Here is a 24923-nt window from a genome sequence, read left to right on the forward strand (position 1 = left end):
TTAACCCAATTAAAAAATGGGGCACTGAACTGAACAGAGAATTCTCAAAAGAAGAAGTTCAAATGGCCAAAAGACACCTAAGGTCATGCTCAACCTCATTAGCAATCAGGGAAATGCAAATCAAAACAACTTTGCGATTGGTTTTTTAAAAGAAAAAAACAGTTCTTTGTTGCAATGATTGTGATGCTTTCTTTTTTCCAAATTTATTGATTTCAGATTTTATTTTGATTTTTTTCTTATTGTCTACTTTTTGGTATGATAATGATGATGATGATGATGACTTTGCAAATTGCTTTCACTAGATATCTAGTTACTAGTTATTGCCATTTTTTTTAAAAAGTAGGCGCTAGCCGGGCGATAGTGGCGCACGCCTTTAATCCCAGCACTCAGGAGGCAGAGGCAGGCGGATCTCTGTGGGTTCGAGACCAGCCTGGTCTACAGAGCTAGTTCCAGGACAGGCTCCAAAGCCACAAAGAAACCCTGTCTCGAAAAACCAAAAAATAAAAAAAAAAAAAAAATAAAAGTAGGCACCTAGTACAATGAACTTTCCTCTTAGCGCTGCTTTTATTGTGCCCCCTATATTTTGATATGCTGTATATTTATGCCATGCAGTTCTATGAAAAGTTTCAGTTTTTCTGCCTTGATTCATTTTTAACTTAGTAGAGAGTTCATTGATATGCATAAGTATACTAGCTTTATCTTATTTTCCAGATTCAATCCATGATGGTCTGATAGGAAGTAGGAAATTATTTCAATATTCTTATGTCTGATTATATTTGCTTTCTGCCTGAGTATGTGATTCAATGGAAGTTTTTAATGGAAGTTTTGCTGTGTAGAGGAGTCTGGGTTGAAAGTTGTGGTATATTATAGTCTGCAGCACAACTATTCAGTACTTTCTGGTTTTTAAATTCTCCATTGAGAAGCCAAGAGTAATTCCAATAGATTTGTATTTATGTTGCTTGTTTTTCTTTTTCTTTGTAGCTTTTAATATTTTTATTGGTCTTCACACTTAGTATATTGTTTATTATGTGCTGAGGGAACTTTATTTTCTGATCCAATTTAGTTGGCATACTGTATGCTTCATGTACCTTTATAGGCATCTTCTTTAAGTGAGAATTATTGTCTTCTATGGATTTATTAAAATTATTTTCTGGAGGGTCTTTCAACTTATTTTCTTGTCCTTCATCTATTTCTATTATTGCTATATATGGTTTTTGCATCATTTCCAACATTTCTTGGATGTTTCCTGTCAGGAGCAGAGTTTTAGATTTAACATCTCTTTTGAAAATATATCTCCTTTTTCTATTGTAGCTTTTACATCTGAGATTTTTCTCTTACATCTCGTATTCTGTCGGTGAACATTGCCAATGCAGTTCCTCTTTTAATTTCTAAGTTTTCACTTACAGAATCCCCTTGCTTTGGATTTTTTTTATTGATTCTATTTTCCTTTACACGTCTGAGATAGCTTTTTTTTTCTTTCTACTGTTTGTTTTTGTTTTTTCTGGATTTAAAGGACTTATTAATCTCCTCTTTAAAGTCCTCTATCAACTGTATACAGACTGTTTTAAGACTTTTTTTCATGTGCCTTATTTATGTTGGAATATTCAGGAAATATTGTGGTAGGGTATGTGAATCTAGTGCATACATATTGCCCTTTCTCTTTTCAGTTGTATTTTAATGCTGGCTTCTAGACATCGGGATTAGAATATATCTGGGTTCTTATTTTTGGATTTGTCTTTGCTAAGTGTGATTTTTTCTCCTTCATTTCTACTTACTCTGTGGATTTTAAAGAGTATGATGGTGGCGTATTGCCTGGGAGAGAAATTTATGTATGTCTGATAGCTGTAACCACTTGACTTTCTGGGTAAAATGTATTTTTAGGTATTGGAACCTGACTCTTAGGAATGGTGTCAGGATATGTTTTTGAAGATATTCACAGACGGGAGAAGATCAGAGCCTTCAACAAGGATCTGCTTATTTAGCCTCTTGGAATAGGATGCAATGAAAGGAGGTCACCTCAGGTCAGCTATAGCCCTGGAATGAGACTGGGTAATTGGTTCTGGAAAAGCAGGAGAGGACATGAAGGTCTATAGTGAGTGTACCTGTTTCCTTTCCTGGAGTGGTCTGTAGTCTCAGGCAGTGCTTGTGCTAAAGAACTCAATGTGGTGAGGAAGATGAGGAGGGGAAAGGCTGTGGGATCCCTATGAGGTAGTAGCAGGAATAGAATGAGACTGCAGATGGTCTGTTGTAGAGTCAGGTATGAGACCCTGGGATCGGGGTTGTAGGAGAGAAAGGAGTACTAGGGTCTTCTTTTGCCTTCTCTCTTTCCCTGGCCTGGGGACTGGGACTGGAGGAGTAAAAGGGGAGATGGCAATCTGTCTTTCATGCTTTCTGTTTCCCTGGCCAGGGACTGCAGGATAGAAAGGCAGGAAGAGAAAGATGAGGATCTCCACTGACGCATCTCTTATGTCCCAATAATTTTCAATTACTGTAAAAATAAAGTTGAGAAATTTCAAGTATTTATGTATCATGAGGAAAGTCATATTTACAAGAGTAAGATTCTGACTCTATACCAGGCTATCTGGGATAAAACTCTTGTTAGACTCTCTGTGGGTATATAAATAGGGCCACATTAATGAAAGGAAACTAATTCTCAGTTTTATTTTCATTACATGTATTTTGAAGCTACAAATAGAATAGTTATATTAGATTGTTAGCAGTACTTTCTTCTTAAGTATAACTATGAAGCAGGGATTTGTTAAATTAACTTAAAATGGGTAAAAACTTAGATGTAACAATTAAAAATTCTGGAAAAAGAAAGAAGCATAGAAACTAAGTTTTATTTGCCAAGTATAAAATATTCTTTACAAAGTCTTAGGAAAATAATAAAATCTGTCCCTAATGTTCATAATGCTGGTTATGCTCAATGTTATTCTATTACACAGAAGAAGAATCATGCAAAGTACTGACGATATTACATACATTGTTAAAAAGAGAAAATCAGAAATTGCATGAATTTCTTAATCATGAGGTATGAATTAAACATTTTTTTCTCATTTTTCTTCATCTTTTCAGTAAATTTATTTTCTTTAGATTTTTTTCATTTCACATGAATATTTATAAAAATCTGTTGAAAGGTCTTTTCTGAAGTGAGATTCTTCAATTATTTTATTTTAATATTTATTAATTTTTCTTTATTTTATTTTATTTCTTTAAATACATATGATTAAATAAAGAATATTTGATATTCTTTACGTATTTTAACCTGTACAGTACAGACTCATAGAGTTTCTCATCTATGATTCTAAAATTGTCAACTTAAGGAAGAAGAGAAACTGTGACGGTCTTAACATTGAGAAACAACTTCATGCACTCTTTTTGAGATGGACTTAGAGAAAAAATATCCAGGCCTCACTAATATTTACACTTCTGAATTTCTGTTTTGTAAAAAATATTATCAGAGAAAAATTAGAATTAATGAAGTAGAGTTAGCCTAAATATTTTATAATTTTGGATATTTGTATCACTGATCTACTTTACAATTTCAGACAAACTGAAATTTGATCTATCACAAAAGTTACTTATAGTTTTCTTGTATTAGTCAGGATATGTAAGACAAGAGAAATAATGGATTTTTGAGCAATTAAATTTAGGCATTAAATATTCTGTTTTTGAGTGGCCATACTAAGGAATTTTATGCTAAATATTTACATTAAAAATCTTAGAAAATGATGGCTGAAAAGATGTACAACCATTTATGATGGCCAGCTGCAGGGGAGCAGACACAGTCTAATGTTCATGGGCAAATATATGCACACATAGTTGAACATGTGTCAATATACAAATACACTTACACATGTCCATGAACACACACATAAGTAAAAATAGGTTAAATCTCTTAAAAATGTCTCTCAATATTTTATGTGGGACAATATTTACGATGACCAGAGTCACTACCTTAGTTCTGAATTTTAGTTCTGAATCTTAACTACTTTTAATTAAAGTTAAAGCTAAACATTTTAAGTATTTCCTCTAAAAGTACCATATATATTTTTTTCATTATGTCTTGTACCTTTTATTTCATATATGCTTTCTTTCTGGCTTTCTTGATTAATAAGATGTCGAAAAATAAAAGAGTAGCCCTCAGCACCACACTGTGTCATTGCTGACATCTAAAAAGCTAAACAAACTCATGAATATTTAATGTTTAATAACAACGTACAAAATTAAAAGCTGTAATAATCAGAAAGGATTGTAGTTCTTAAATTAACTTTCTTGTAACTAACTATGGAGCGCAAATGAAAGCATTAGAAAATATATTAAAAAAAGAATTTGTTTGTGACCATGTTTTAATAACATTTTCAAAACTAGCTACCCTGATTTCTGCAAACCCAACATCTAACTGAAGTGTTTTCTTCACAGGACAGAAACTAATTGCCAGATCTTTACTGCTTGGAATTAGAAATGAAGGCCAATATTAAAATTGGTTGTTGATGACCTAGCCATGAATAAAAACGCAAGGGGCTAATAAGGTTCATTTCATTAAAGCATGAAATGAGGTTGAAACTCTCTTCTCAAAATTAAAACTGTCAGGACTTTTAGTACTAATCTTATACAGTAAAGTTAGCCTGTGAATAAAACTTCAATATTGGTTTAAAATACATGATGAAAAAACTTGGACACAGATTTCTCTTTCTATGCCTTTTTATTTTACTTAAGATTTACTAATGAAATTGAACTTATATTTATATACATTCGATACTATTAAATCATCCTTAATCTATAAATATGAGAAAATAAGGTTTGATAAATGTATGACATGTACATGGTGAACATTTTATTAGGGCAAAGAGCCAGAGAGGTATGAAAGGCCAGAATATAGTGACGGGCCAAAATACTATCTATATACCCAATAAAAATCTTGTACTTATGATATCATAACAATGCAGTTAAATATGCTGGTCAATACAAGACAGGTCACTAGAGGGTGTGATGGCTAGTTCTGTCAGCTTGGCCTGGGAAGGGTCTTGATGGGAGATCGTCCAATTTGAGTTGGCCAGTGAGCATGTCTGTGGGGGAATGGCCTTAATTAATGTGAAAGGATCCAGCTAAGTACTATTCCCAATACAAGGGGTCCAGAACTGCATAAGTGTGCAGAAGTAAGCTAGTATATGGACATATGGACATAGAAGCCATTTCTCTACTGTGGTTGGGTTGGTATTAGTTGCTGCATGTCATTACCACTTGACTTTCTACTACTGGATTTCTGAGATAAAATTAACTTCGGCCATTTAGACTATTCTTTATATATATATATCACAGCACAAAACAAAATGAGAAAAGGACAAAAGGAGAAGGGGATCAATGAGTTTTATGCCGGCCTGAGAATATGCTAGCTACTGAAGCATTCTGGTAGATGCTAAATAATTGTCTTTAGTTGCAGACTGATTTCTGAACTTATCAAGCTCCACAGGATAGCTCCAAACTCAAGGTCACACAGATGGCTCTGGTTAAACTCAGTTGATCACAAAACAAAATAAATAGAAATAAAGTTAAGAAAGAGAATTTTAGAAAATAGGAAAGATGGTATGAGTCTTTGGGAGATGGGAAATGATAGGAGGTGAGAAAGATTAGTATGTTTTATATACATATGTGAACTTGAAAGTATCCATTTAATAAGGATATTAAGTCTCTATTGCATATACATTTTGCTTCAATTAAGCTAGAAAGAACTTTGTTAATTTCTTTTTGTACAGTGATTCAGACTCTATGCTTTTGTCTGTTGCACTGAACTGGGTACTATCAACAGAGAAGCCGCCATTTTGGCCACTAGTAAGTTAGCTTTCATAGAATCCCTTCTGCTTAAGACCCTACATGTGAGCCTTGTCGATATTACAACATAAATACAAGGAACAATTGAAGATACAAATGCTTCTTCAGCCAGAGATTCAAATTCAGTCATGTTTTCTCTAGTCACAATTTCCTGAGACAATTTGTAATAATTGAACACACAATTGGACACAGTAATTTTCGGGGAGTTCTAGAAGACCACATTTAATATGCATCTGTTCTCACTGAAGGTACAATGAAAAGCCTATTCAATAAAAATGCTGTGATTGGTACCATCAAACTTTTGAGATTCATCCTTATAAAGATGGGTATATGGATTTTCTCTATTTATATGTCTCATGAATAGTAGAAATAGAAGCTCTATATGTGATATTGATGCAACTTCTATCTGTGTGAAACATGTTGTATTGTGACCATTTATTTTGTTTCTTTACTTCTTGGGTTAGTATGAAAAGCTATCTCCCATGTACTACCTCTCTTCACAACTACTATTGCAATATCAGATCTCCTAAGTGATTGATTTGTACAGTTATGGTATTAGTCACAAGTAGATCAGACAATTCTGGTTGTACAAAAAAAATGTAAAAAGCAACCAGACTTCGGGTTATGGTGACAAGCATATGGAATAAGAATACTATCAGCGTTCATGTTTAGGGAACTGGTAAGTAAGGAGCCAACAAAAACTGTGGATCTTAAATCATGGAGTTCGGATTTGTAGCCTATAAGGTGATTGAAAAGTTCCAGTAATAAACCAATGGTATACTTTCAAGATAAGGTGGAGTGCTATGTAAGAACTGCAAAAGCAAATGGCTATGAGAAGAGGGAACTCGGAGAATGAAAGCACATTTTCTAGAGAAGATCGAGAGACAGTCAAAAAGGGTAAAGGGATGGAATATTCAATATTTAATGGTGCATTGCAATGACTCGGGGGAGGGGCTACTTGTTGGCAAATGAGTAAAGAGTAACCCAAGATATAACAATGTATTCATGAAGGAGTCCAAAAGATACACAAATCAGTACATGGAAATAAAGATTTTGTTTGTTTACACTTAATACTTCATTCTGACGTTCATGCTTTAAAATAACAGAACAGTCTGTAATAGAGAATAATAAATTCCTCCTCAAGGTAACACAAGAAAGGCTTTTGGGAAGGCAGTATTTTCTGCTGCAACAGTTAAATTTGGAATTTCCTCAGAGAAAATTGTGATTCTCTGGCACATTGAAGTTTTCACTTACAAATGTGGAAGGAGATAGAAGATGAAGAAGATAAACCTTTTTGGTTCCAGGTTTTGTCATGAGTTTCCATAAAGCATTAAATTTTAGTTTGAGAAAACTTACTAAATATAGAGATAATGAAGGCAAAATAATGTCAAGTTCCCTTTAACCATTTCTTTTGAAAACAGAAGCTCAGCAATTATTCCTGTGATGTCTGCTTACAAATCCATTTCATGCTTTTACTGATTCGCTTGAATAAGAAAAATTGGTGGGGGATGAAAATTTCCTCCTTCTTAAGAATTACATACCAGTATGGTGAAATCATTGTTTGGTGTATTTTCAGAAGTATGGTGTTCTGATTCTAAACAACCTAGTTTAGCTCTTACAAATGCAAGAGCGTGCTCCATATTAATCCTTCTGCTTAGCCTCTCAGCAGGATGAATTTAAAAATCCTCTCAATGGCCCCAAGCAATATTTAAAAAAAGAAGCACAGAAAAATCCTAATAGATCTTCTGAATCTTTATGATGCCACAAACCTCACTGCTAAAGGCAACCCTTCACTGCTTCTACTCAGACTCACTTTCCATGTCCAGAGAAATGGAGTTCAAATCTCAGGGAGACATATTAACCAGAAGAAAATGTACAGAGTTCAAAGGAATTGGCTCCTTATAGTACTGAATATTAGCTGATCATTGTACATACTCCAAGGAGACTGAATTGTATCACAACTTTTAAATTTTACAAAATGAAGCCAATAATTAATATATGAGGAATCTACAAAATAATATACTATACTATGTTCAAACTGAAGACAAAATATGTAACAATCAATTAAAACTTTATTACATTTTTGATTGTAGTACTAACATGTTAATTTATATATGATTCTAAAATGTTTCTCAGGAGACACAGAAAAATCTCTTTTGACCTTAAGTGTCATGTCTCTTAGTTTACAGATTATAGAAAAATAATATTTTTGCAGTATTTATGACATTGTTCATCTTGAATAATTTGTGGTAAATCTAAAGATACAAGAAGAAATTTTATGACTGTTTCTTAAAGATTCAATTTACCTAAAAATTTTCAGATATAAGCTTTCTTAAATTTTATCAGAAAATGAATTATTGAAACTTGAAATCAACTTCCAGCTGCATAAGTATTGCATTAATATGAGGAGATTGCAGATTACCATGAGCATAAGACCAAAAAAGAGTCCTACATTTAGGGTGGTATCTGAGATTATACTCTTGTCACAGACTCTTGAATTTGTAAAACATCGAGCGAAAGTTTTTAAAGAAAAAAACCACAGCTACGGACGACCAAGTGTAGACTGAGTACTTTCCCCACCAAGGTTCGTTTCCCATGAAGAGACAGAGAACCTTGGTCTGCTAAACATCTTAGATGGAACATTACTCAGAACAGGGTAAAAATTGTTTGGCTTGTCAGATTGGATGTGATTCTGGAGGGAAGGAGGCACAGGCTCAGGATAGCTGATCTTTCTTAGGCCATATAGTGTGAGATATGAATAGGTTCTGCACTAGAAAAGAAAAGGCACCATGACTTTTCTCTGTTTTACATATTCACAACTGCAGAAATATATGCATAAGATTACTGGATTTATTTCAAAAAGTGTAATTTATTTCTTTTGATGAGAATCTTGATTTGAACGCATAAATAGTTAAGTAAACTACTGTATATATGTCATTCAACACTGTATTAAAATCAAGTGTTACATTAAAGGGAGAGAGGGGAGATGTCTTAATTACTCCTCTAGAAGACTTGAAGCTGCTTTTTGAGATTATGCAAAAGATATTTCAAAGTTAAAAGAGAGCAGTGAAGTATAAAAGCTCAACATAAAAATAGAAAGAAGACAGGATATATAAGGCATTCCAAGTCCATTTTTGCTTATTAAATTGTGGGCATTCCATTGAAATTAATGCCTGAGAGTTTGACTCATCCATCTTGTCTTCTTGGTGCAATCATTTAATAGCTCTGTGTGCTTACATAGTCTATGTAATAAAAAGACACATTAACAAACAAAATTACCTCTATTACTAAAAGTGTCTTGGGAAATAGTACTTAACAATATTATATAAAAATTAGTTTATTGTTCAAAGTGCCACTTACTGCACACACAAAGTCTGTGTATTTTCTCTATGTAATTTTTGTCTCATTCCTATATAATAGAATAACCATATTTTATAGTGTCCTTCCTAGTGAAGATGAAGTGAAATCTGTAAAAAAAAATTGGGCTGTGTGGCTATGTGAGAACCTAAGAATGAAGACTGATTTAGAAAGATGGAACACCACGGAAGTAATGGTGAGTTACAGATGTTTTTCATTGTTCACATATTCTCAGCACTCAGAGAGCCTACAGAAAGGCAGTGAGAATTACGCCTGGGAGAAAGTCCCAGGTAAACTTCCGGTGCTGAAGAAGGCAGAGACTGAACTCCTTAAGACCACAGAGTAAACAAAAGTACATGGAACCCCAATGGCACATGAGAAGAAAAAGCAAAGTGAGACCTTCCTTGAGTTTGGCTAAGCCCTGTCCGTGGACATTGAAAGAGAACACCCTTGCTTTGGCTTTGGATTCTTTCTCTTCTTTCGACACTTAGCCACAGATGTTAGTGGAATCATGAAGGAAACCTTGGGGTGGAAATGTGAAAAACCAAAGATAAATTCCCAAGGAAACAGGATGTATCAATATGACGATAAAGAAGTAAGTTTGTGGAGAATTGACTAGTTAAGACTCTGTTAAATTCTGGGTTAACTATTGAACGATTCAACATAATAAATTAACAGCAAATAAATTAAAGCTGTGAGATAAAATCACAATGCTCACATATAAAACACAAACAATCATATTGAAAGAATTTTCAACTCTGCGGATAGCTCAATGGAAATAATGTTAAATATATAGTATTCTTGATGATACAGCAATAGACATTACCTGTCCTAAACACACAAAAAGAAAAAAAATAAGATAAAACTAAAAATCAAGTACCTATTTTCAATTTGAAAATAATTAATAACAAATAAATAAATTATTAGTGAACACTTTCAAGAAAAATTAATGAATCAGGTAGTGGTGGTTCCAGCACTCTGGAGCCAGAGGCACACCAATTTATGTTAGTTCATAGCCAGCCTGGGTTACAGAAAGAGCTCCAGGATAACTAGGGCTACACAGAGATATCTGTCTTGAAAAAACTCAAACAACACACAGTTAACTAATAAATAAACAAATAAAAACAAAAAAAAAAGAAGAAATGAAGTAACAAAGGCTTTTTTTTTATATATGCCTAGTATCTTTAGAATGGGTGTATTCAATCATCCTCATCATCTGACCATTCAAGTATTTCCTTATGTTACTAGCCTATGTAATTACTATTAAGCACAGGCTCACTGTCTCCAATTTAATATATTATTGTGCTTCTTACAGTATGTGCAGCAGGTCTTCTTTTTTTAATTTCTTTTTTTTAATTTTTATTTATTGAAAGAAAGAAAAAAATTTTCTGCCTCCTCCCAGCTCCCCACCTCTCTCCCCCCACTCCTCCTCCCCTCCCTCCACTCCTCTCCCCCTCCCTCTCCAGTCTGAAGAGCAGTCAGGGTTCCCTGCCCTGTAGAAAGTCCAAAGTCCTCCCCCCTCCATCCTGGTCTAGGAAGGTGAACATTCAAACTGGCTAGACTCCCACAAAGCCAGAACATGAAGTAGGATCAAAACCCCATGCCATTGTCCTTGGCTTCTCGGCAGCCCTCATTATTCGCCATATTCAGAGAGTCCGGTTTTATCCCATGCTTTTTCAGTCACAGTCCAGCTGGCCTTGGTGAGCTCACAATAGATCACTTCTTTGCTCATGTTCTCCCTCCATCTGCTCCTCATTGGGACATTGGGAGCTCAGTCCAGTGCTCCAGTGTGGGTCTCTGTCTCTATCTCCATCCATCTACAGATGAAGGTTCTATGGTGATATGCAAGATATTCATCAGTATGGCTATAGGATAGGGTCATTTCAGGTTCTCTGTCCTCAGCTGCCCCAGGAACTAACTGGGGACATCGCCCTGGGCACCTGGGAGCCCCAAATCTCTTGCCAACCCTAAGATGGCTCCCTTAATTAAGATATGTGCTTCAATGGAAGAAAGAAAGCATCTTCAACAAATGGTGCTGGCACAACTGGATGTCAGCAGGTCTTCTTAATACTCAGTGAGCATCAGAGGGTATAATTTCACACTAGAAAATCAAAATGCCTTTCTAATGTTTTATTTAGTAAAACTTGGCTTTCCAGGTGGAAATACTGAAAATACGTCTCCATCTTTTCCTGACCTATGCCTAAAGAACAGGCAATATCCATAGAGTTACTTTCATGTACAATGTTAAGAAGCCAATAAGTACACGAGGTCATTCCCTTTATTTCTACTCAAGTTTTTATATCATTACCTGAATTGGGATGAACAAATTTATGCTGTTCATGGAGAAGATGTGTTTGGTTTATTTCACTCTATCTCTGCAAAGACATCTATTCAGAAGATTCTGTTAGTCATTCACTTGCAGTCCTTCAGGGTTACGACAGCCCAGACAATTATCTAAAAATTTTATGACTGTATGCTATTCACACACACACAAAAAGGCTATTTCCTCCAAGTTTCTCGCATATATTTAATAGTAGGGGATGGATAACTTGTTTTTCTGCTGTCTTCTTTGGCTTGCAAAAGCCACCTCTACATTTAAAATTATGACCAATGTTCTAATGAAATAATGGAAGACAAGGAAGAAAATGTTATCAAAGATTAAACCACAGTAAAATAAAAAATTAACAGTAACTATTGATAAAATTGCAATACTTCTCTGGCTTTTAAGACATTTGCTGCAATGACAGTTTCCCACTTTTCCATGTCATGGTGCATGGGAGTCATTGTTTATTTGGAAACATCAAATAATTATTGTTTCAGGAAACTTTTTCTTGTATCTTTAAATTAATGCCACAGTTTTTGAGGCATACAAATCTTTGAGGTTTAAGATTCTGTTGCACTTTAGAAAAAATGAGATGACTACTTTCCAAGACACAAATTGTCCTTAAAAGGGGGCTGGAAGAAGAGTGCAAAGATGGGCACAGAGGGGAATGTTCATAAAGGTTTGGAGCACTAGAAGTGTCATTAACTTCAAATTGACAGAATTACTGAAATATATTGTTCTTCTAGGATGCTGTGACTACCTCTCATAGTTTACAAGACAAAACCTTATTGCTTATTTTATGACATATTCACTGTCCAACAAAATAACTAGAGAAAATTTAAAACTGGGTATTTCTTGGATGCAAGTAAATATTTATATTAACCTATAAACTTTCTTGTTATGAATATCTAGCGATAAGCATCAAACTAAAACAATGTGTGAAAGATTGCTTTTTAAAAATGAGTAATAAACATGAAAGTTGATGCATATAGTAAATACACTGCAAAATAAGGGAAAATGCCTGTAGTTTAAAGAAAACGTCAAAGACTTTCTCATGTAATAAGAACATTTTGAGGTGGCATATTTTTTTTTCTTTCTCTCAGCTGCAACTCTGTAACAGTCATTTAGCATGGATGTGTAATTCCCTGGGAAACAAGACAGCAAATGAAAATTTCATTTTAATATTGCACAGGAGTAACCAAAATTAGACTGCTAATTATAGACTCTCTAATTAGAAATACGCCATCCCTGCACATAAGTATGTTGTATAAAAATGTCAATGCATATTGTCATTCAGAGATGAGCTTAGGTAGAATATGGTTCTCAGTACAGATTGCAAATTTCTCTAATGCCACATAGAAATGTTAGGAAAAATATTGGAGAATGTTATTCGGCTTTAACTCTTTTATTGTTTACTAGAAGAAGCCTGATACTAGCTCTCAGCATATTGAAAAGCCTTTTCCCTAGGTGAAAATCATTTAAATCCCTGAAAAAGTACATTTCAATTCGAGGTTTTATAATTAGCTTTGCATTATATACACATTTTCAGTAATCAAATCCTAACTTGTGGTACCAAACATCAATTTGTTTAGAAAGCATTGTTTATAGTGAATATATCCCTTGAGCAATGCAAAACTTGAACAACATGCTCAAATAGGCCTGAGTAGCCTGTAGGGAAATTTGAAGCTTTATTGTTCTTATATCCATGACATTATAATACCATGGTTTGTGCAATGCTGACTTATAATTTATGTTACCTCTGTCTAGTCAAAGCTTTAATTGCGAGTGAACTCTTGGGATAATGTCTAACTTATTTTCAATTTATTAAAATGGGAAACTAAAGAGTAAAGTCTTTTGATAATATTTTTATCCCAACTATATTAACAATGAACTAAATCTGTGTGCTACTTTGAGAAATATATATATATATATATTCAGTTTATATCAATTTATCTGAATTTGAAAAATAAATGAGTCAAAAGAATACCCAGATCAACAATAGCCCATACTGCCAATCATAGGAAGTGATATCTCAGTGCCTTTTCACAGGACCCCACTTATTAGAAGACAGTGAGCAAATGTACTAGCTTCCAACCACAATGTAAAATGCAGCTGCAGGAGGAGCTGCAGCTATACTTTCCAGAACAGAGGTAGCTGGAATTATTCCATTCTTATTTAATAATGAGGAACAATAAATTTACAATAAAATAAATAAAGCTCCAAATAAACAAAGACGATCTGTTTTATTTACTTTATATGGTCTATAAAATTATTTAAATTATCTTTACTATGGTGTGGAAAATCAAGGATCATAAAAGAAATAGAACTGTGTTTATATGTGTGTATGTATGTATAAAATGCATTTTTACTAAAATACATTTGTTTGCTTTGATTTGCACTGAAATTATGTTATAGCATGCTTAGTTATCTTTGATTCCAATTTAATAGATATCTGCATTGTTTTTAGTTAACATAGCTATAAAACTTAAATAAAATTTCACTTTGCTTTGACCAGGTCAGATGCACAGTTATGTTATGAAAAATGAAAGCTATGGAGTTATGACATCTGAGGTAGAAATGTCAGACAAAAGAAAACATAAAAAGCATTTTATCTCATTTACTGTTATATGAATAAGTAAACTTTCTAAAGTAAACATGTAAATATTTGAAGACACTAAAGGGTGAGCATATTGGAGAATTTTCTTCCATGACAGATGTTTAAAATACACTATATATTTTTTCAGTTCATCATAAGGGAATATTGAGTTACCAACACAATCGGAAGGATTTTCAATTTTTGAGAATGCATCACTGTATGATAACACTGTATATAAACTTCAACGAAGCTTCTGTCTTAAGAAATCCTTGAAGTTAGAGAGAAGGACCACTGGTAGAGAGGTTAGAGTAGATTACGAATGATTAGTGCTGAAGCCACCACTTTTTCATATAATGCTGAGAATGCAAGTTGAGTGCTGCACCACAGATAGTATATTCAGTCAGGACTCTAAAGACCCAGGAATTATCAGGACAGGAATGATTATGAAAGACAGAGATTGGAGAGGACAAGACATAAAACTGCCCTCTGAAAATGACAGAAATTTATTATTCATGAGCATAATGGAATTGAGGCTGTCTAAACAAAACCAGTACAAGATCAATCCAGTACACACTCTAGAGTAGAAGCAGTATACTCCTGGGTCCCCTCCCATGACTGAGAATCTATTGGCAGTTAATGGCTTATGAAGGAAGGAGAGGCCATTTTCGTTAAGGGTGTGGCCCCAGATCCATTGAACATGCTCCAGTGGATATCCCAGAAACCTAAGATTACATAAACAAATAAAATTAGACTCAGTGGATTCTTAAAAATCATGAAAGGGCACACAAAGTTGTCAGGAAGCTGAAGGATAGAGTGGACCTCAAAGGAAGTGGAATAGAAGAGACTGAAAATAATCCAAACATATATTTTGATCTAAAAACATCAAAAAATAGTTTCAAAAACTAATGAAATACACTAATATAAAAGTATGCAATTTGTTATCAAATATTCTAATGTTGATATGAATAAATTAATACAATTATATTAGTATCTCTATTTACTGTCATATAGAAAATGTCTTTTTATAGAAAAACTTGTAAATTCCCTTCAGTTTATATTGGGCAAATAGAAAACATTTTATGTATCAAAGATCCTATTTTAAATAGGATCCTATTTTAAAATATTATAGTAAATTACTTTATTTATTGGCTACACATTATAAACTCATGATATAGCTTGGGTAAATTATAATTGATTATTTATACTACTGTTATCTTTTAGTTGTTATAAACTTAACTAAAATAAAAAGATTATATATTCAAAGAGAGTAACCCATTACTTGTAATTGCTTAACCAAGATACTCCATTTAAAATACAATATTTCAAACAAAGCTTGTCCCATAAATTAAGATAAATTCCTTTCATAAAATGTGTTTAATGTATTGAAAAGAAATTTTAGAGTAAATTCTTGGCTATTATTCATTTTCTTTTCACATGTAAACTGAGAATACTATTTATTATATATTTTGTATTATATACTGTATTAGTTAAAAAGCATAAGTGTCATTATATTCTAGAGACTTCTTTTCATTTTTTAGCTTTGTTTTTAGTTATTATACATCTCTATGGTGTTAGTCAATATTTTCACCCAAATTTAGGGAAATGGATTTGACAAAAAAAATGGTTTTTCCTTTATTTTTTGTTTCTATTTATTAATTAATTTATTTTTTGAGAGGTGGTTTCTCTTTGAAAAAGTTCTGTAACTCATTTTGTAGACCAGACTTGCCTTGAACTCACAGAGTTCCCTAAATCTGCCTTCTCATTGCTGGGGCTAAATAATAAATTCAGGTACATATTTATAATACTATAATAAGTTCATGTCTTGCCATGTGCAACCAAAATGTCCATTTTGATCAAAAAGTTTGAAGTAATTGAAAAGCTGGTAACCTATGGAGCTCTACAAATATTATATATATATAGTATAATATATATTTTGTATTATCATAATACAAAACACGTTTCTAATGTTGGCCCAGTATCTATAAGTGTTGTTTTTACTCTTAATGAAATTATTAAGAGATAATTGTAATTCTTTAAGTAGTTATAAGAGAATAAGAGACAATATCACTTCTTTTTTACAATTTTATTTAATTATTATATAATATTTTGTCTACATGTATGCCTGTATGCCAGAAGAGGGCATTAAATCTCATTATAGATGGTTTGAGCCACCATGTGGTTGCTGGGAAGTGAACTCAGGACCACTGGAAGGGTAGTAAGTGCTCCTAACTGCTGAGCCATCTCTTCAGCTCCAATATGACTTCTTAATGCTCCAGATCCAAGGTAAACATATAGTTGTGATCTGATATCCACCTTTAGAATTTCGTAGCAGTACAACATTGTAAATGGTTTAAATACATATGTGTTATATCACCAGTTTCTGAAATAGGAAAATGTATACATTTGATGCTTATATATCTTCCACATGTTAGTTCATATCTATTGTAAACAACCATTCTAAGATTAAAGATAGTTTGGAAACATGCAAAGGATCATAAATTTCAGGTTTTAGATACATAAACCAGGGGGACTTGTTATAAGTCTTAGAAAACTACCTGATTTAAAGACAGGTAAAAATAGTTGTGTATTCTGAATTTGTTATTTATTGCTAGATCTAAAGATATATGTTTTTATAGGCAAAATATACTGACAACTTGGTAACAGATTTAGAAGGTCATTATAAGTAAAACTAGAACCTTTGTTTGTTGGCTATGTATTTGCATATTCCATAAATCAAAAATAAATTAAACCTTATTTTATCCTGAGTTAATTTATTAGCTATGAATAACCATGCAGAACCAAATCAGAATTATTATAAGCCTTTGAACCCCAAGCTACATATTTGTAATCAGCATATAGCATTTTACTGTTAATATAATAATAAAATTGTCAAATACAATTTTTTGGGAAAATAACAAAATTTACAAATGCTTTAAATATTTGAATCTATAATAACAAAAGTCAATAACCAATTTTAGTTATATTTACTGAAAATGAGACTCAATTAAAGAAGATAGAAAATTGCCAATTTAATGTTTATTCTGAAAAGAATTAAAATACTGTTGTCCAAAAACAACTTATCAATCCAAGTAAATATAAGCTACTAAAAGAGATTATCAGAAATTAATATATCTTCCAGTAGCATGAACACAGTAACAATGAGCAGAAACAAGCCTAAAGAAAGATTACAAAACCTAGAACCATGAACACAAACAGATTTTCTCTGACTTTATTTCAGTATGGCAGGCAGATAGATTCATTTTACCTTTATATCCTTGCCAATATATATCATTCAAGTAATCACATAAAAACTTTGATTGGTTTTAAAATAAAATTTACTACAGAAGTAGAAGGTCATTTTTTCAATGTAGATAGTGGAAGCTAAATAACTTCATACAAGAGTAGACCTTGACGAGTATAGTCTACAGTGAATCAGTTTCTACAAACATCTATTTGACATTAAAAATTCATTGAGATTTGTTGTATGGAGAGAGATATCTTGATAGTTGGCAGAGCTATAAAATATAAGTGGTTGTTACAGAACAGATTTGAAATACTAAAATCTATGTATGATTTAAAATGCCTGTTGAATCAATTATCAGAAACTAATTATTTCAAAATACTCCACAAAATGAATATGGACACATATTGTAGACCATTAATTTTAACTCAGATCACTGGCACAATTTAGAGGAAGTGTGTAAAATGAAACAGATACCGGTCTACATATTTTTAAATCATTAGGTATTGCAACATGTGAATTAGGAATTTCAATAAAGATGTGATTTGTTCTAAAGTGGAACCCCATGGAACTGCTGAAGTGCCTGCCGACAGTTATAATCCAGGGAATTGCTATCATGGCCATAAAGACATGTCTATCCGATGTATAAATGACTGTAATTTGCTTTTGATCCAGTTTCTGTTAACTGAATACAGTCATTCTTATGATGAGCTCATACTTTCCATACATTTCTGAAAACTGAAAATATGGATTTTAAGGTCACTAAAGTCAATATTTCCTCAAAGATTTCGCTTCTCTCAATGCCCTTGGCTGGAGGTCTCATTTTCTTCCTTGATGTAGTTCTCTTTCGAGCCCTACTGTAATGAAAGATAGGTTGGTATGTTATATTTCTGCCCCCTCTCTGTCTGAGGAGTCTTATATATGTATCACTATCTGTTTGACTTATGCAGTTTATCTGCCTTCCTCTTACTTTTTGTCTCACTACACATATCTTTTTATATCAAATCCCAAGGAGCTATTTGCTTCAGAGATAATCAAACTAAAAACACTGTGCCAGTAGTGATATTCAATAAAAAATATGAATTACTGAGGCATCATTTAGTAGGGTTGCATGATTTAGAATAATAATTATAGAACCATGTTCAGATGGCAGTTAATTAATAGATATTTAATTGAGATGGCCATAACACAAGTGACTAGTTGGTGGGTAATATTTTCAGACTGAAAAAGTAACCTATGAACACAGAGGATTAATATCAACCAAAAGCTACAAAATATTTTACAGGCAACTATGGCATCAATCAGGAAATCAGAAGTTGAAGATTCTTGATGAATGTGTGCATATAGAATGCCTAAAAGGAAGTACTCAGCTTTCTGTGAAGATCTCTTGTGATGCCTTGAGAAACTGATCACCTATAATGAACAGATTAGAAATAAATAAACTTTACCCAATGAACAGAGGGATGGATATAGAAGCTGAAAGGAGTGTACTTGCTTGTAATATTCATAGCCTTAAAACATAGAATTTTTTATTTCCCGTATAATACCATTCCTCATGGTTTTCTTCATTTCATTGTCATGAAAGCATATTGAATGTCAAACCTAAAAGAAATATTTGGACAGTCAGTAATGGTTTGTTGAGTACTAAGCATCACTCCTGACAAGTTCAACATTGTCTATACATTTCAGGAGTTGGAAGCTGTGATTGCAGCATTGAGTTCATTAACATACACATACCCATGCACGCACGCACAGTGCACACACACACACACACATACACACACACAAACATACACACACAAATTATGCTAAGCATACAATATTTAGAAGCCAGATGAACAAATCTGTGCAATAATCAGTGAGAGTGGAGAAGTGGACAAGAAAATTTCAGTATCTCTTAATTGCTGATGGTCATTAGATCATGGTGTGGCTCTGGAGTATAAGTGGGTGTTCAAGATCAGGAAATTCAAAGTACACTTTCAACAAACTACTCTGACTCCTGACAACATCCGAATCCTTAATCTTTGATCCACTTGGAAAGATAGAAGGAAGGGTCAAGTGGATGTATGGAGACATTGCTTTTCAATTGTACATTAAGTTTATTTTGCGTTCATTCACTCAGTCTTTCTCCAAACATATGTATTATCATTCACTTTGTTGACTTGGTGCTGAAGAAAGGTTCTGCAATGATCTGAAAATTACTGAGCTTAGAGTTCTGTGATGACATATGCTTATTAACAGATGCCCAATTGTCTCTCTATGGTCTTATTAAAGTTCTGTCTTTGAAAGAAATGGCATAATGGTTTAGAGAAAATATATTGGACAGTCAGATAGTCTTAATGAGAACTGATGTAGTCATTAGTTGGAATAACTGCAAAGTATCTTCATGGACATGTAAAAGATAAGCTTAAAAGAAAGATCAGGAAAAAAACTATGAAATCCCATTTTTCACCACTTAATTCAATGTGAGTTATTTGACATGTTCTGTCAAAGAAAATGTTTACTTTATAAGCAAAAGTTAAAAAATATCTTTATCCAGAAAAATGAAGCAGAAGTTGAATAAAGATAAATGAGGAATCATTGAGAAATATCTTTACAACCTTGTCAGCATCAAATAATTAAAATATTGCCATAGAATAGTAAAACTTTTAGTAATAGATTAAACGTATATTATGTTTCAATAGTATAACAGAGATAAAATAAATGATCTGACAAGCACTGCTTAATTCAAATTACGTATGATCCTCAAACTCAAATGCTATATGAGTGCAATGCTTTGGTGTGTGTGTGGGGGGGGGGGGAACTACACTCCTAGCGTATGCCTAGATCACTTAGAGAAACAAGTTCATAAAAACTGAATGTTCTAAGACAGGATCTTTAGTTCATAAATGTGTTGGCAGATTGTCATGCTGATAGAAATGTTGAAACCAGACCCTACTTTTTTAAGTGGCAGAACTTATTATGCATCTCAGAGAAAGGGAACAAAGAAACTCAGTTGAATACATTATTTTTCTGGAAATAAGGCTCAGGAGGTAAGAGCTTACAATGTACATACAGAGGATGTCAGTTTGATTCTGAGAATCTACTTTGGGACATTCACAGAGCCTGAATTTCATTTCCAAGGTGTAGGTTTCCAGAATTACTCACACTCCTGCACACACACACACACAAACACACACATGCATTCATGTGTGTGCACACATATACATGAACACCACTTAAATATGAAGTAAAACACTTAGACAACAACGAGGACACTAAGAGAGACGTACATAGAAAAAGACAAGATCTCCTGAATAAATTGGGAGCATGGGGACCTTGGGGGAAGGTTGAAGGGAGGGTAGAGACAGGGAGGAGAGCAGAGAAAAATGCAGAGCTCAATAAAAAATCAATAAAAAAATCTTGTAAAAGAAACAATTCAATTCAAAATTCTCTTCAGTTTCTTCTAAGATTAAATAAATTCCTGCAGAGTATCATGATAAGATAATAAATAGAAGTAAAATCTGGAATACTGATTCTGCTCTGTCCTAAATCTTATCTGTTTTATTCAAAAGTTCTTTGAAGAGTTTATTCCTTCATTATGATTACTATATGGAAGTGGAAAGAAAAAATGTTATTTGAATGATTTCAAACATTCAGAATATCTATTATGTAAGTATTTTGTCATAGAGGCTCTTATTGTACTAAGTGTAGACACAGGAACAGAAAATTGATATATGCCATTTTATTTTAAAATATCTTCACATTATTTAGGAAAGTTGTCTGGAGAAAATTACCCGAAAAATTCTAACATGATATTTTTCTGATTCTTTGGCTGTATTGGAGTTAAAACAAGAACTTTCTGCATTATAGAAAACCATTCCACCCATGAGATATGTTAAAACATTGATGTTTATTCTTTTATAACATATTACATCTAAGAAAAGTTATGGGGGGGTAATTGCAGCGCCTTGACACATAAGACCATAGAGCTAGAGGCAGATTTTTACTTTGTAATTATTAAGTACCTATGGACCAATATGGATCTTCTACTCTTTAGGACACATTGCCTTTGCAGATGCAATTATACTTCACATGATAATCACCATGATTTAGATTCTGATTGTCCCTTTGTTTATTTAACAACTAATATTAACTTATGCCAAAGTCCAGTTTCCACTAAAGTTGTCCTATGCAATTTTCTAAAGCTAAGATAGGAACATTGCTCTCTGGGAGTTTGCACACTCCATTTCTGCTAGTGGCCTTGCTTCCTGCTGGGGGTTGGAACTCTGCCTGGAGAATGAAGCGAGTAAGCAACAGGAAGCAGTAATGAGAGTGGTAAGATATGAAATGACAGAGAGTTGAGGGCAAATATCCAAGTTATATGTGGTGTTGAGGCAGGGATTTTTATCAAATTTTGTTAGTTTTCCAGTAAATGGTCTTGATCCACAAATGCTTTGATTTGGGAGTTCTTCCAGTTATCCTACTGAAATAAAAATGAAGATACTAATTAGAGAAACTGATTTCTGTAAAGCAACTTTAACACCCACTATATTTCATTATTGTATTATTTTTAAAGAAGCTATAACTTCCTATTAGGTAAGTGATGGTAGAGCAAATGTATGAGTCGTGTTACTCTGGGTAACTACCCACTATATTTCATTGTTGTATTATTTTTAAAGAAGCTATAACTTCCTATTAGGTAAGTGATGGTAGAGCAAATGTATGAGTCGTGTTACTCTGGGTAACTATTTTAGTTATTTTGTCATTCATTTTTCTATATATAAGCCTCCTTTACAAAAGGTAGTTTATCCATTTTGTTTTCCTTATGTTTGTACAATGTAGTTCAATACTAATTTAACAAATAAATTTGTTTTTTAATCCTAATATATTTTGCATTTTATTGACATCAGTAAAGCAGGATGTATGATTCAGGTTGTTTTGTTAGGGAAAAAAATCCTTATTCAAGGATAAGCTAAGTGATTAACAAATTAAATTAAACAGGAAAAAGATAATTTTCATTCAACACAATAGCAAATAATAGTCAATGGGTTGTCTACAACATGCTCCAAATGAAGGTACTGATGTAATACCTTTGTTCTTGTTGTCGCATAAGCAAAGCAGCTCTCTCATTGTTTACTTCCATGTCGTAGGCAATCACTTTCTTCATTCACAAATTTCAAGTGGGAGAAGACTCTATTTTCAGCGTGGAAATCTACTATTTATGAGTTCTTATAATTTCAGTGTAACCTAAAAGTCCTGCTATTGGTTTCCAAAAATTCTTATAAGCTCAGGATCAAAACTAAAACTATTAGTTCAACCCAACACAAGATATTTTGTTGTAATTTATGCTGACCTGAAAGCAAACAGGTATGGTTTAGAACAGTTAGAAAGAATGCTTCCTTAACTGCTGTATATAGCAACAGAAAAAAACAAAGTCATTCAGAGAGAAATCCATAGTACTGCACAGTAACTGTCTGTTCTGCTGTAACTCCCAGAGACAAATCCAAGAGGAAAAAATGCCCATTAGTGATCAACATTAGCTTACAAGTAATACCAAACAACTTGCAAAGTTCAGCGTTGAAAGACTACTTTCAAGTTCTATTATTGTATTCAAAATGAATATGAAAATGGCAAAATAAGTTGGAACTGCTATAACACTGTCTTGTGTTTTATGTCAAACTCAAAAGCACCAGCTTGTTAAGCCCCTCAGTAAGTGACTCAGAAAAATACTCTTACATCAGATATATTGTTTCTGGTGAGGCCCAATGAATGTTGTATGTCTTTTAGTTGTAGAACAGGCTGGGTGGAAACTCACCCTTCCCCTCAAATACCCACATTTTGACACGACGAGACTTTTAAAGTTTTTACAGAGGTAGAATGCCCTGGTACATATTTTTACAGATTTGTTTTCTATTTCCTGATTGAAACTCTCGTGACAGTTAGTTTAGAATAGCAACTTTTGGTCTCCTGTGTCATCATCTAATACACTAGTGTAATATCTTACACAAGGGAAATGCAGTCGACATCTCTGTAATCTTAGTAACGACATAGGGTAAGGGGATGGTTACCTCTCTGAGTTAGGTCAGTAAAAGGGTATTGCTTGAATTACTACTTGTAGTCAATGCATGCTGGTTGGGCTTAAGAATGTGGGTGGACGGACAGGTATATTTCTTTCCTTTCCAATGTCTATTAGTTTCTGCAGAATTTTGTCCCGTGGTTATTATCACCCTTTCCCAAATATCAATTGTCTATTCCTCCTCCACAATGCATCTAACTTTATGTCTGCTTTTGAAGACTTTACAGTTTTCATATAATATATTTTGACATATTCACCACACCCAATCCATCCCTGTTCCATTTTCTCCAACATCCTATTCATTTTGAGGCAACACTGAAAATATTTCTTATTACTTTTATTTTTCTATAGTGTCCGGGTTGTGTTGCCTAGCTAGTCTTGAGACTGATGCCTGTTCCAGCAAATGTTCAACCTGCCAAAGCTGGTGCAATTAAAATAAAATCTGACTATCGCTCTGTGGAAAGTCATTAAATGGTAATATCGTCTCAGGTAGTGCTGCAATTGCATGCTTATATATTCCCTCCATGTTGAGATATTGTTTGGATAAAACATGAATAGATCATGTGCATGTTGTAACAACCTCCAAGAGCTCATATATGCATCCATATTGCTGTATCCGTAAAGTGCTCAGTCCTCAAAATATTATGCCGCCTCTGAATATAAAATTATTTCTGCTTCCTCGTCTTCAAAAATTCCTGAACCATGCTGTAAGTCATAGATATCCAATATATGGCTGTCATAGCTCTCAGAGATCACAGCTAGGTACAACTGATGATGGCTTCTTTCTTGTGGTCATGCCCACACCACCATGCTGGGATAAAGGTGTGTACATGAACTAATGCATTTCATTTAAATGTTTTCATTTATTTTACTATAAGAGAGAAATGAACATTACAAATTAGCTCTTCCATAGTTGAAATTATTTCTCTAAGATTATCTGCTCTGATTTTTTTTACATTAGCAATATAGTAGTCTGTCAAACAGATTCCTTAGTGCTTCATTATCTGCTTCAATTTATTCTTTTATCACAAATTTCTTTTTCAGTTATTGTTTCTCCTACAGATAAAGGACACTATTGTAGACTGTGAAAAGAACTAGGCTCTAAGCATCATAATTAGGCATTCCTAATTTTAAATCCTAGAATCCAGGAATTATGTAAGAATCTTGAATTCTTTCACAAAATGATCTAATACAAGATAGAGGCTACAGATTTAAACTAATTTTAATAATGAATTATGTATACATGCAAAGGGATACATGTTTCTACATTGATTTATATAGAATGGATTTATAGTATTTTTCTTTTTTGTCTTTTTGAAGGTATGAATGGGTGGTGTATATATAATGTTCCATATTTGTGAGTCCACATACAGGTATATTTCATGCATGTGTTTGTGTGCACCTCAAAGTAATACCAGAAATCTTACTCGGCACTTTTAAACCTCATTCTTTGAGAAAAATTCTCTCAGTCAAACTCAGAGCTCACTAGAATATCTGGGCTCACTAGCTAGTTTTT

This window comes from Alexandromys fortis, unplaced genomic scaffold, assembly GCF_014885135.2.
Source record: "Alexandromys fortis isolate MF-2015 unplaced genomic scaffold, M_Fortis_MF-2015_v1.1 scaffold_43, whole genome shotgun sequence".
Taxonomy (NCBI): Eukaryota; Metazoa; Chordata; class Mammalia; order Rodentia; family Cricetidae; genus Alexandromys; species Alexandromys fortis.